This window comes from Podarcis filfolensis (genome assembly GCF_964270895.1).
Source record: "Podarcis filfolensis genome assembly, chromosome: 1".
Classification (NCBI taxonomy): domain Eukaryota; kingdom Metazoa; phylum Chordata; class Lepidosauria; order Squamata; family Lacertidae; genus Podarcis; species Podarcis filfolensis.
Window position 1 is genome coordinate 4,121,059 of NC_139604.1, and position 12,576 is coordinate 4,133,634.

Here is a 12,576-nt window from a genome sequence, read left to right on the forward strand (position 1 = left end):
GCGCGCCCTCCAGCCTCTCCTCGCCGTTGCTACCCGACTCCGCGGCCCTAGCAACAGAAGGCCGCTCCGGGGCGGGGCCTGCTTGCCCCGCCCCTCCGCATCCGGCGCCCGCATTGGCGACGCGGGAAGCTGACGTCGGAGGCCCCGGGAGCCCGGCCGGAAGGCGGAGGAAGCTTTGTGCCGCCGGACCGCTTCCCCCGGAGGCGCTGAGGCGCCGACTTTGAGTTCCTGTCAAGGAAAAGGGCGGCATATAAAAATATAAAACAAAACATGGAATATATATTTTAGCTAGTGTCGTTTTTATTGTAATTATTTATGTATGTTATTACTATTTATTATATACAGCTCTTCCTCTGGAGGCCTCGGGGCGCTTCACAGCCTGTAAAGTCTACCCATATTCAATTCTTATTATTTTAAAAATTGTTTGCCTCCTGTATTTTGAGCTTGTTTTTCTCTGTAAGCTCCCTCGAGCTCGTCAGGGAAGCCCGCTTGCCCCTCACTGCGCCGGCGCCGCGGTGAGCTGGCCCCGCTCCCCGGAGGGCGATCTCCCTTCCTCCAAGATGGGCTGCTGGCTGATTCTTGGCCTGGCCGTGGACGTTGTCCTTGCCGGCCGGGAGTTTTTCTGCTTGGCAAACTGGCTCTGGCTGAGAGTGTATGTCAATGGCGACTCCAGGAGGCCGCTTCCCCTTTTCCTGTTCCCGCTGGAGCCTTCTTTGGCTTGCCACACCTGCGGGCTCTCTTCCGGCCAACGCTGCCAATGACCGATCTTAAATACTTGGGGTCGGTGAGATTCGGCAATCGCGGCACCTTGCGCCTGCTGGACCTCCTGAGCGGAGCGGGTTGTGTCTTGCTCCTCGTGAAGTAGGGTGAAATGTGAGGAGTGTTGCAAGCCGGTGCAGAGGCAGAAGGTCTGGCCGAGGTGCTGGAGCACGGCTTCTCTGTCTGGGGCGTCTTCCTAATCCAGTGGAACACCATTATCATACGCCTCTTAGATGGGTTGGACATGCTGAAGAAGCTGCTGGAGGCCCAAAGACCAGGGTGACTTCAAAGCGGAGGACGCAGCAGGCAGTTCCCTATCAAAGGTGCCAAATCCAAGCAAATGTTAGTTCCAGTCCTGTTAAATCGATCCAGCAATTCTGAACGTTAAATAAGGGATTAATTCCTCAGGCAGTACAAAAAGACTTCCTGTGGCTTTTTAATAGCTGGTAGCTCCCAACTACTGCCACTGTTGACAGCCTGTTGCCCCTTATATCTCCTTGAATGGGTTATGTCACAATGGTTCCTTCATCAGGTGTTTGTGAGCATGAAAATGCTGTTGGGAGTTTCAGCAATGAAGGCTCAGGCATAATACACTGTTTGAAAGTCTGAACATTTCCCCTTTTTTATTTAACAAAATTTATATACCACTTTTATAATTTATATACAAATTATTAGGAGAGTAAGTTAAAAATATACTGTAGTTTATTTATCTCCTTGACATCTGATAGGAGGGCGTTCCACAGGGAAGGTGCCACTGCAGAGAAGGCGCTTTGCCTGATTCCCTGTAACTTCTCACAGTGAGGAAACCGAATCCCAGTTGGAAGGGATGTAAATGGTTCACATCCTCTAGGCTTGCCTGGAGTTGATCAGTAATCACCCAGTCGCCTTGCCCAGGAATGGAAGATTTGAGACTGGTCGATAGTTGGCCATAGTGGCCGGGTCCAAAGAGGTTTTTTTAAGAAGCAGTTTGATAACTGCTTCTTTAAGCAGGTCAGAAAAAACTACCTCACAGACGGAAGGATTCACCACCCCACAGAGCCCTTTGCCCAACCCTGCCCAAGCCACTTTTTATGAGCTAGGTGTACAGTTTTTGTACTGAGCCTAAAAAATTGAGTGCATGCACATTGATAACAGATTAGTACAGTCATACCTTGATTTTTGAACAGAATGCATTCTGGAAGTCCGTTCCGACTTTCGAAACATTCAGAAACCAAGCTGCAGGCGCACCAGAAACAATAGCGGAAGCTGCATTGGACATTCAGCTACCAATTTTTTCCCCGAAAACTGGAAAACTTCCAGGTTTTGATCTTTTGGGAGCCGAAACGTACGAGTACCAAGGCGTTTGACAACCAAGCTCTTTCTGCATCAACCAATAACATGGCCATCTTTTTACTTGGTTTCATTTCCACATACTCCAAAAGGTCAGTTATTATTCTTGTATTGTCTTTTATATGTCTATCCGGTAAGAAGTCTGCCTGGTCTCTGCTGATTATTTTGTTTAGAGTCTTTTAAAATCTATTAGCCATCACTCCAGCATAGATTTTATAGTCTGTATTCAACAGGGACATTGGTCTATAATTTTTCATGTCTGTCAACTCCACTCCGTTTCGGGATTTGAGTGATCAATGCTTCTTCCCATGATTGTGGTATATCTTTCCCTCCCAGTATATTATGCATTATTCTTTGTAATATAGGGAGGGTTACTTCTTCCAGGTTCTTATAGTACATTAATGTGATTCTCTCAAGACCTGGTGATTTGCCACTTTTCATTTTTTTTATTACTTGTGCTATTTCATCTATTTCTATATTGGAGTTTAGGACCTCAGCTTCTTCTTTTTCAATTCTTGGTAATTTATTTTGTTGTAAATACTCTTCCATTTTATTAACATCTAATTGTTCTTGTTTGTACAAATCTTTATAAAAGTTTAAGAATTTTATTTTTATTTTTTATTTTTACTGGGTCGGTTATTTCCTCCCCTTGGTCCAAAATTTTATTTTATTTTATTTATTTTTGCTTTTCCTTTATCATCCATGCTAACAACTTACCGGGCTTATTGGCGGACTCAAAATACCTTTGTTTTGCCCATTTAATTTTATTTTCTACTTCCTAATTTAATATACTAGAGATATGGGATTGCAATATCTTTATTTTTTGTACTATTTCATGACTTTTTGGATTTTTGATCAACTCTTTTTCATTAATTCTTATCTGTTTAGTTAGCTCTTGGATATTATTGTCTTTTATCTTCTTCAGCCTAGCCATTTGTTGTATTCCAAGACCCCTCATGTACGCTTTACTTGCGTCCCAAACTACATTTATATCTGTATTTTGTTTCCCATTTATCTCAAAAAATTCCGCTAACTTGATAAATGGTAAATGGTGTTTCCGTGCGCTGCTCTGCTTCGCCAGATGCGGCTTAGTCATGCTGGCCACATGACCCGGAAGCTGTACGCCGGCTCCTTCGGCCAATAAAGTGAGATGAGCGCTGCAACCCCAGAGTCGGCCATGACTGGACCTAATGGTCAGGGGTCCCTTTACCCTTAACCTTTTAACCGATATATATTTCTTAACAGATATGGTTAAAAATGTTCAGCAGAATTCACAATTATTCTTCACTAGTCTATTTTATGTCTTTTTTACTTGCAAATGGTGCTGTTGTTGTTTTAAAAAAACAATTTTTATGGAGGCATCATGGTGGCTGCAACGGCACAAACAGCTCCTGAAGCCAGCCAGAGTAAATGGCTCTGTCTGGCTGACTCCCTGGCTCCCAGGACTGCTGCCACCAGCACCGCCAGCGGAGAGGAATCGGGGGTGCCTGGTGCGTCTATCAGAGGAGCCAAAACACCCCCCATGACCTTGATTGAGCCGGGAAGGCACCCGGCCACCCACCCAACAGCCCAGAGGATCTCTCCCAGTCCCACCAGGAGATGCTGGGGACTGAACCTGATGCCTTCTGCATGCTAAGCAGTTGTTCTACCACTGAGCTATGGCCCTAGCTCACAATATTGCTGTCAGGATAAAATGGAGAAGGTGGAGGCTGAAGTGTGTATGCTCTGTGGAGGAAAGGTGGGATAAAAGTGTAAGAAGGAATAGGGGGCCACTAGGTGGCGCATCAGAAGATGGCTGACAATAACATCTCTCCGACCCACACGAGGTAATTTGGAGGCTATGATGGGGGTAATTAGCCTCCTTAACCCCCCCCAGGATTGTGGGGGGGACGGCCCTTGCCTGCTGTGCCCTATACCACCCCCGAATTTGTGGGGGTGGGGGCACTAGGCACAAAGCCCTCCTGTGGGATTTCGGCACTCCTGGACGCCGTCCCTGATTCGCGCCGCTAGTTGCAAGCATCTTCAAAAGAAACAATTTGGACAAGATAAATTGCACATGCTTCAAGGAAAAAGGGGAGTAAAGACTGCTGACAGAAGAGATCTCTGATAACAAGACAAGAATAAAATATGAGAAGATACGTCAAGATATGGTATGACAAATGCCTGCTTGCCCCGCCCCTCCGCGTCCGGCGTCCGCATTGGCGACGCAGGAAGCTGACGTCGGAGGCCCTGGGAGCCCGGCCGGAAGGCGGAGGAAGCTTTGTGCCGCCGGACCGCTTCCCCCGGAGGCGCTGAGGCGCCGACTTTGAGTTCCTGTCAAGGAAAAGGGCGGCATATAAAAATATAAAACAAAACATGGAATATATATTTTTGCTAGTGTCGTTTTTATTGTAATTATTTATGTATGTTATTACTATTTATTATATACAGCTCTTCCTCTGGAGGCCTCGGGGCGCTTCACAGCCTGTAAAGTGTACCCATATTCAATTCTTATTATTTTAAAAATTGTTTGCCTCCTGTATTTTGAGCTTGTTTTTCTCTGTAAGCTCCCTCGAGCTCGTCAGGGAAGCCTGCTTGCCCCCTCACTGTGCCGGCGCCGCGGTGAGCTGGCCCCGCTCCCCGGAGGGCGATCTCCCTTCCTCCAAGATAGGCTGCTGGCTGGTTCTTGGCCTGGCCGTGGACGTTGTCCTTGCCAGCCGGGAGTTTTTCTGCTTGGCAAACTGGCTCTGGCTGAGAGTGTATGTCAATGGCGACTCCAGGAGGCCGCTTCCCCTTTTCCTGTTCCCGCTGGAGCCTTCTTTGGCTTGCCACACCTGCGGGCTCTCTTCCGGCCAACGCTGCCAATGACCGATCTTAAATACTTGGGGTCGGTGAGATTCGGCAATCGCGGCACCTTGCGCCTGCTGGACCTCCTGAGCGGAGCGGGTTGTGTCTTGCTCCTCGTGAAGTAGGGTGAAATGTGAGGAGTGTTGCAAGCCGGTGCAGAGGCAGAAGGTCTGGCCGAGGTGCTGGAGCACGGCTTCTCTGTCTGGGGCGTCTTCCTAATCCAGTGGAACACCATTATCATACGCCTCTTAGATGGGTTGGACATGCTGAAGAAGGTGCTGGAGGCCCAAAGACCAGGGTGACTTCAAAGCAGAGGACGCAGCAGGCAGTTCCCTATCAAAGGTGCCAAATCCAAGCAAATGTTAGTTCCAGTCCTGTTAAATCGATCCAGCAATTCTGAACATTAAATAAGGGATTAATTCCTCAGGCAGTACAAAAAGACTTCCTGTGGCTTTTTAATAGCTGGTAGCTCCCAACTACTGCCACTGTTGACAGCCTGTTGCCCCTTATATCTCCTTGAATGGGTTATGTCACAATGGTTCCTTCATCAGGTGTTTGTGAGCATGAAAATGCTGTTAGGAGTTTCAGCAATGAAGGCTCAGGTCTGAACATTTCCCCTTTTTTATTTAACAAAATTTATATACCACTTTTATAATTTATATACAAATTATTAGGAGAGTAAGTTAAAAATATACTGTAGTTTATTCACTTCTAGGCTAGTTGACATACTTTCTTCCTTCGTACACTTCTATCCCACCTTTCCTCCACAGAGCATACACACTTCAGCCTCCACTTTCTCCATTTTATCCTGACAGCAATATTGTGAGCTAGGGCCATAGCTCAGTGGTAGAACAACTGCTTAGCATGCAGAAGGCATCAGGTTCAGTCCCCAGCATCTCCTGGTGGGACTGGGAGAGATCCTGCCTGAAATCTTGGAGGGCTGCTGCCAATCAGCACAAACCAAGTACCTTCAGCCTTTGAAGACCCAGGACCTACTTTGAATCATACATGCATTTGGGGACCCATTTCTTAATCTTTCCCCATATATTGGCAGGGTGGTAGCTCTCTTGTTGCAACCCACCTTGGATGGGGCTGCAGCATGTTAGTGGGTGCCAACCCACCAGCTGAAGACCCGTGGTGTAGACAATACGGAACTGAATGGACCGGTTTCATGTGCTACTCTGTGTTGGGCTGAGAGAAAGAGAGGAACTGGCCCAAGGTCACCCAGTGGACTTCATGGCTGAGTTGGGATTTGAACCCTGCTTTTGCAGGTCCTAGTCTAACACATCCAAAATATCTGGAGCATTGGGAAATTTCCCAAGAGTGTCTTCCTGCATACAACCCTTCCTCATCCCCTTTAAAAATGAAATAAAATTCTTTAGCATACTGAGTTTTCAGAATGAAATTTAAAATGTGGTACGCCAGCCTAGTTAACTTGGGGGGGGGTCTGGTCATTGTGCCAAGTGGGGCCCATGGACATTTGCCCCAGATTCCTTCCCTGATGGCTCCACTGCCTGAGAGGACCGTCAGATCCTGGAGCTGGCCTGGCCCCACAAGAACCCTTGAAGTTCCCTCGAGCTCGTCAGGGAAGCCCGCTTGCCCCCTCACTGAGCAGGCGCCGCTGTGACCTGGCCCCGCTCCCCACCCCGTCGCAATCCCGCAGTGGGCAGCAGCTCCAAGATGGGCTGCTGGCTGGTTCTTGGCCTGGCCGTGGACGTTGTCATTGCCCTGTTTGGGGCCCGCCAGGAGTTTTTCTGCTTGGCAAACTGGCTCTGGCCCTGCGGCTTTCGCCTACCTTGTAGCAATTGTCAGAACTTGGTAAGGCGGTTGGGCATTGGGTCAGCCTTAGTCTTTAAATGGAGGGCAGGTTGTAGCCTCCGCCTGCCCCTCCTTGGTTAAGGGTACCCCATTCAAGGGATCTGTGAGCAGTTGCTTCTTTGGATGCCCAGGCGGGGCCTAGAGCCATAGCACACCTAAAACAGGAACACTTTGGGGGGAGGGGATACCTCTATTTGATGTGGGTCATAGGACACTCCCCCCCCCCCCGTTGGGTTTACCCAAGAATACACACCCAGCAGTCGGACTGGAATTCAAATGTTATGCCCAACGACCTAAGGCAAATCCTTCACTTCTGTAATCAATAAAGTTGTGGCCTATTTGGCCCACTCTTCACTTACACTCCTTGTCCTGCCTGATTGTTCCCCTCTATTGGGGGTGAGGGGGTCACAGAGGCCTGGCATGCAAGGGCGTATTAAAAAATAAAAATAGCACTGCTGCCCCCTGAGAATTAGCCAACAGGTTAAATGGATCACACGTGTTTTGACCATATTGTGCATGCACCAGGACCTGCAATTCAGTGAAGTTTAGATTGCCTAAGAATCCTCAATTTCTAGCCCCAAGAGGAGCGCGGGGAGCATTTGTACAGCATACCTACACACCGCGGCTGACACACGAATGTGTTGTGACACACAGTTTGAAAAGCGCTGGTTTAATGGAAATGCGCTGTCTGCTGAAGATTCAGTTAATGAACTGGAGTGCTGGAATTAGATGAGCAATTAGAGGCCAGTTGCTTTGTTTCTTGGTCTGGCCTACAGTTGTGAGGGTCAAGGGAATGGGGGGCGGGTGTGGAGAGAGACATACCATACTTTTCCATGTAGAAGACTAGCTTTTTAACTGGAAAACAGTGTTCAAAATTGGGGCTTGTCTTATACTCAGCGCAGAAGGGAGATGGGTGATATCAGTCTCTAGAGACGCAGCCGATGCTGCAAATCTCAAACAGTTTGACTTCATCCCCAAAAGTGCACTCTTCTAGTTTCCCAAGACAGATGGATTCCAACCAAAGGAAGGAATCCCAATTCCAACCAGAACCCACCATGGCTATTACCGTATTTTTTGCTCTATAAGACTCACTTTTTCCCTCCTAAAAAGTAAGGGGAAATGTGTGTGCGTCTTATGGAGCGAATGCAGGCTGCGCAGCTATCCCAGAAGCCAGAACAGCAAGAGGGATCGCTGCTTTCACTGCGCAGCGATCCCTCTTGCTGCTCTGGCTTCTGGGATTCAGAATATTTTTTTCTTGTTTTCCTCCTCCAAAAACTAGGTGCGTCTTATGGTCTGGTGCGCCTTATAGAATGAAAAATACGGTATGTGCTCCTAACAAGCAGAAAGCTGAATTCTTCAAAACTATAGAAGAGAAACTGTTTGATATTTGATGGCAAATTAATAACGATGGGTGACTTTAATGGTGTGGTGTCCCTACATTTAGACTGATCTATAAAAAAATCAGACTCTAAAGAAGGGAAACTACCTAATGCTTTCTTCAATATGGTGGCCGACATGGATCTAACTGATCCTTGGTGTCTCAGACACCCACTGGTCCAGGAATCCACTTTTTTCTCTCAAACGCAACAATTCTTCAAGTAGAAAAGACTTGTTATGGGCTTTGAAAGACCTGAAAACTAGAGTAAAAAAGGTTGAGATCCAACCAAGGACGTTATCAGATCACAATGGTATTCTTATGACCATGGCAGGCTAAATGATGCGATACTACATCATATAGAAATTGTTAATAAGGGAATATGTTCCCTACAAGAATTTTTCAACCTCAACCTTAATAAAGGAACAGATCTAAATATGGTTTGGGATGCCAGTAAGGCAGTAAGGAGAGGCTTTTTAATCAAACAAAGTGCATGCATATACACCCACCCCCACCTCCACACACCACTGAAGCTCGAATTTTGCTAGCCCAAAGATGGAAAATGAGCGAGATCCCTAGTAAGGAAGACTGGCAACTTAAGACGATAGAATTTGCAGAAGCAGCAGGTTTAACATAGAATAAGAGGGCAAGAAGAATCTTTATTCAAAGAGGAGTGGAAAAATTTTACTGAATATTTAGAAAACAATTGTGTACAATTGAAAACGCTGGTAGTGTTTAGATAAATACAACAGTATGGTAAATATCTGAAGGATGTCAAATGGAGAAATGATTAGATTTGCTATAGTAAAATATGCAGGAATGTTGATAAGTAAAATGAACCATGAAAGGGGAAGGAGGGAAGTCAATTGTTACATCATATTATGCAAAAATTTTATTTTGAAATGTATAAACTGAAAAATTAATAAAAATTGTGGTTTTTTTAATGCTAAATAATTTTATTTCATTTTTAACGGGGATGTGGAAGGGATTTATGTAGGAAGACACTCTCGGGAGATTTATGCCTTTACAAAATGAAAAACGTGCATTTGTGGGAGTTTTTTTAACAAACCAATTCAACATATTCCACAGGTGAGAGCAGTGCCAACTTGGCAGGAGTGTCCAGCTCTTCTGCCCCGCATGCCGCTGGCACCCAAAGCTCATCACGTGTCCATCTCCTCGTCCCACTTGGCGGCGTCAGACAGCTTCATGTTTTGCCACATGAAATCGAGGAACATGGAGGCCTGCAGTAACCGGCCCAGCCTCTGGAAGTGCCGTGTATGGTAGGAGAGACTCCACAGCTGCTTTGATCCCTTCGTATTGCAAGAGGCTCTCTGGCGTCTCATGCTTGAGGAGGGTTTCCACCACTGCCTGAGCCTCGAGGTAGTTCCGCGAGTTTGTGTTCCACGTGATAGAAATCTTCAGCACAGCCTCTGGAAGAAGGGTTCTGGGGAAGACATGTCAGGAAGGAGTGCAAGTTGCAGGCAGCGTGGCCACCTTGAACCAACACACCTCTCTTGCGAAGCGTGGCCAGGTCTGGGCACACATCTGACCTGCGCCTTTCTTCAAGGCAGGGGAGAAGTTGAAACACCCCTCCCCACCCTAGTAGAAAAGCAGCCTGCGGTGTTGGTGGGAGGTTTTGAATCAGAAAAATGCCAGGAGGGCGCAGGGTCAAGCAACCTCTCCTCTCACCCGTCTTTCTTCTTAAACTCGCAACTTTCCCATGGCTGTTGTTCAAAAGAACAAAAAAAGACTTTGCGAAAGGGCACCTGCTGGGTAATTAAGTTCAGTACACACACACACCTTTAGAGGTCGTCCCTGCAGCATACCAACTAACCTTTCTGGTCTTTCCGAAGCTTCAGGAGGTTCTTTTCCAAGTCGTTATTAGTTATTATTAATGAACTCCATTTGCATGTAGGAACTCCTATGACTACAATTAATGATGGGAGAGGTGACTGAGTTTATTCCAGACTACATGGCTTGCAGGAATGGGTTTTATAATATTTATAAAAGTACAACAATATGCATTATAATCTTTGCTCTAGTATTACAGAGCTGGCGTAGCTAATTTGAGGCTGTGTACACACCATACATTAAAAGCATTATCGCTTCTCCCCTGTAAGAATCCTGGGAACTGTAGATTACCCTTCTACCGCCTAGCTACAATTTGTAGCACCCTTTACAAACTGTAGTTCCCAGGATTCTTTGGGAGAAATGTGCTTTTAATTCCTGTTTTTGCTGCAGCAGGCATGCTCAGCTACCCCTCTGGAAGCTCAATCCCACAGAAAGCTGTGACGGCCACCAACTTGGATGGTTTTATGCAGGAGAAGGCTATCAATGGCCACTAGGCACAATGGCTATGCTGTACCTCCACAGTCAGTGGCAGTAATGTTTCTGAATAGTAGTTGATGGAAAGTATAGGAATACAGAATGCTCTTTTTTCCACAGGCCTCTGGTTGGGCATTGTGAGAACAGGATGCTGGACTAGACAGGCCAATGTGGCCTCATCCAGCAGGCACCTCTTATGTCCTTACGTGGTTCAAGGGTAGAGATTGTGAGAAGGCATCTTCCAAAGCAATCCCACCCTGCAAATAGCTTTGGAGCCTTCATGCCTCTAGCCTAGCCCTCACCCCTTTTCCTGTTCCCGCTGGAGTCTTCTTTTGTTTTGTTTTTATAATACTTTTTATTGAATTTTCCCACAAACAAAACAAAACAGTCTTTACAATCATTCTTAATATCATCTTCTTTACATTGCGTAAAATCACACCTCGACTTCCTTCCTTCCCAGTTGTGGTTTTCTTAATATACATCTTCTCTTACAGTTTCTTCTTCATTTCTATACATTTCTAGAGACAGCACAGCGCGGGGGGGGGGTGCTTTCCCTTTCGCGCCTGCCACTCCGTCCCGCTCTCGGGCCTTTAAAAAACAACCCGAGAAAACAAGGGAGCAGCTGTGGCGCTGCTGGTTGCCCCTGTCCCCCAAGGATGATCCCCTTGAGGTTTGGAGGTGCGCAGTGCCCTTGCGCCACCCCCAGATCCCCTGCACCGCTCAGAAAGCCTCCGAGAGGTTTTTCTGCGCTTCTACGATGTTCGCGGTTAAACCAGAAGTCTCGGAGTCTTCTTTTGCTTGCCACACTGCGTGCGGCGGACCATGGAGCCCTGCATGGCCCCCGCAGCTCCGGCCAGGCCAGGCGCCCAGCCAGGAGGCCCCGGCACGCCGCTCCCGGCCCACCCGCGCTGGCTCGCTCGCTCCGCGGGGCGCGCGCCCTCCGGCCTCTCCTCGCCGTTGCTACCCGACTCCGCGGCCCTAGCAACAGAAGGCCGCTCTGGGGCGGGGCCTGCTTGCCCCGCCCCTCCGCATCCGGCGCCCGCATTGGCGACGCGGGAAGCTGACGTCGGAGGCCCCGGGAGCCCGGCCGGAAGGCGGAGGAAGCTTTGTGCCGCCGGACCGCTTCCCCCGGAGGCGCTGAGGCGCCGACTTTGAGTTCCTGTCAAGGAAAAGGGCGGCATATAAAAATATAAAACAAAACATGGAATATATATTTTTGCTAGTGTCGTTTTTATTGTAATTATTTATGTATGTTATTACTATTTATTATATACAGCTCTTCCTCTGGAGGCCTCGGGGCGCTTCACAGCCTGTAAAGTCTACCCATATTCAATTCTTATTATTTTAAAAATTGTTTGCCTCCTGTATTTTGAGCTTGTTTTTCTCTGTAAGCTCCCTCGAGCTCGTCAGGGAAGCCCGCTTGCCCCTCACTGCGCCGGCGCCGCGGTGAGCTGGCCCCGCTCCCCGGAGGGCGATCTCCCTTCCTCCAAGATGGGCTGCTGGCTGGTTCTTGGCCTGGCCGTGGACGTTGTCCTTGCCGGCCGGGAGTTTTTCTGCTTGGCAAACTGGCTCTGGCTGAGAGTGTATGTCAATGGCGACTCCAGGAGGCCGCTTCCCCTTTTCCTGTTCCCGCTGGAGCCTTCTTTGGCTTGCCACACCTGCGGGCTCTCTTCCGGCCAACGCTGCCAATGACCGATCTTAAATACTTGGGGTCGGTGAGATTCGGCAATGGCGGCACCTTGCGCCTGCTGGACCTCCTGAGCGGAGCGGGTTGTGTCTTGCTCCTCGTGAAGTAGGGTGAAATGTGAGGAGTGTTGCAAGCCGGTGCAGAGGCAGAAGGTCTGGCCGAGGTGCTGGAGCACGGCTTCTCTGTCTGGGGCGTCTTCCTAATCCAGTGGAACACCATTATCATACGCCTCTTAGATGGGTTGGACATGCTGAAGGTGGTGCTGGAGGCCCAAAGACTAGGGTGACTTCAAAGTAGAGGACGCAGCAGGCAGTTCCCTATCAAAGGTGCCAAATCCAAGCAAATGTTAGTTCCAGTCCTGTTAAATCGATCCAGCAATTCTGAACGTTAAATAAGGGATTAATTCCTCAGGCAGTACAAAAAGACTTCCTGTGGCTTTTTAATAGCTGGTAGCTCC

General features: G+C 47.9%; 1 long non-coding RNA gene across 1 annotated transcript; it reads right to left on the bottom strand.

Moving 5' to 3' along the window:
- Positions 1 to 9,042: 9,042 nt before the first annotated feature.
- LOC310743824 lies at positions 9,043 to 11,231 on the bottom strand. Its single transcript, XR_014539252.1, has 2 exons — positions 9,942 to 11,231; positions 9,043 to 9,537 (listed from the first exon to the last, which is right to left on the bottom strand). It is a non-coding gene; the product is annotated as an uncharacterized lncRNA (long non-coding RNA).
- Between the last annotated feature and the right edge of the window lie 1,345 nt (positions 11,232 to 12,576).